The sequence below is a fragment of the Heterodontus francisci genome, unplaced genomic scaffold, assembly GCF_036365525.1.
Source record: "Heterodontus francisci isolate sHetFra1 unplaced genomic scaffold, sHetFra1.hap1 HAP1_SCAFFOLD_172, whole genome shotgun sequence".
NCBI classification, from domain to species: Eukaryota; Metazoa; Chordata; class Chondrichthyes; order Heterodontiformes; family Heterodontidae; genus Heterodontus; species Heterodontus francisci.
Window position 1 is genome coordinate 2145359 of NW_027141631.1, and position 1796 is coordinate 2147154.

At 43.9% G+C, this 1796-nt stretch overlaps 1 non-coding gene across 1 annotated transcript; it reads left to right on the forward strand.

Moving 5' to 3' along the window:
* Window positions 1-290: 290 nt before the first annotated feature.
* trnat-cgu (transfer RNA threonine (anticodon CGU)) lies at window positions 291-362 on the forward strand. Its single transcript has one exon. It is a non-coding gene; the product is annotated as a tRNA-Thr (tRNA).
* Window positions 363-1796: the final 1434 nt, after the last annotated feature.

Below are 1796 nucleotides of genomic sequence, written 5' to 3' on the forward strand. Positions count from 1 at the left end.
ACAGATTATATTACAGCACTTCCTGTGATGATGCACATAGTCTATTTATATAATCTGCCCAGTAACAACCCAATGTCCACTCATATTATTGTACAGATGTGAGAAAAGCTGAGGATGGGAATGGAACGTCTGAATGAAGATTTCATGATGCTGATGATGGAAATGAGGCTGATCTGTTCCCCATTCCACAATCCCTCTTCATTTCTGTGCATGTTTCTCGATGCTGTTTCAACCAAATTGAAAAAGAATCACAAATCCTCCTCTGGAGCCTCAGATGTCTATTAAGAAAAGGCATGGTGGCCAAGTGGTAAGGCGTCAGTCTCGTAAACTGAAGGTCACGGGTTCAATCCCCGTCCATACCTTATGATTAGTTTATCACTTTAAATGTGATGTTTCCGGAAAAGATGTCCATTGCATTTGTGTCGGCCATCTGGAAATCAGTGTCATGTTGCACTTTATCCTGGACACTGGGTAGAACATGACGAGAAGCCACATGGTTCCTCGAGCCTTCTCTGCCATTGATAGAGTGAAAATAACTGAGGTCCAAGCACAGAACGTTATTACTGTGCATTTGCTTGATATTTGACAGAGCTATTCTATTAATCCCACATCCCGCACTCCTGTCCTTTTCCCCATTGCCCTGTTATATTTTCCATGTCAGGTATGTATCCAATTCCATTTAGAGTTAACATTGAATCTGCTTCCACTGACCTTTCAGGATTGCATTCCAGACCAGAACAACACACTGCTGAAAAAACAATCTCCTCATCACAACTCGAATTCTTTTGTCAATTACTTTAAATGTGTTTCCTCTGGTTACTGACCCTTCTGTCACTGGCAACACTTTCTCCTTCTTTACTCTATCAAAACTCTTCAGGATTTGCATTTCCTGCTGCCTTTGCTGATATAACAAGGCTGAGCACACATCACCAAAAGGAATATGATTGGCTCTGAATCACATTTATCCTTCCTGTCAATCTGATGTGGACCTTGTATTTTCCCGGAACCAAACAACCTGAGCAACAAGTGTGGGTTCCAGCGATTCCCACCGCTCTGAGAGAGAGAGGATGTGATAATGAGCCAGATAGAAGAAAGGAGTGAGATAGAGAGTAAAATAGCCCTGGTCTGTTTCTACTAACCCCCGGCCCCCTACTTAAAATGGCATCATTTTCTCCTGCCTCTCCACATTCTAATCCATTGATTAATGCAATCCTTTCATCTGGAACATAGAACATAGAACAGTACAGCACAGTACAGGCCCGTCGGCCCACGATGTTGTGCCGAACCTTTAACCTACTCTAAGATCAAACTACCTACATACCCTTCATTCTACTATCATCCATGTACCTATCCAAGAGTCGCTTAAATGTCCCTAATGTATCTGCTTCTACTGCCACCGCTGGCAGTGCATTCCACGCACCCACCACTCTCTGTGTAAAGAACCTACCTCTGACATCTCCCCGAAACCTTCCTCCATCACCTTAAAATTATGCCCCCTGGTGATAGCCCTTTCTGCCCTGGGAAAAAGTCTCTGGCTATCCACTCTATCTATGCCTCTCATCATCTTGTACCCCTCTATCAAGTCACCTCTCATCCTTCTTCGTTCCAATGAAAAAAGCCCTAGCACCCTCAACCTTTCTTCGTAAAACATACCCTCCAGTCCAGGCAGCATCCTGGTAAATCTCCTCTGCACCCTCTCTAAAGCTTCCACATCCTTCCTATAATGAGGCGACCAGAACTGAACACAATATTCCAAGTGTGGTCTACCCAGGGCTTTATAGAGCTGCAGCATAACC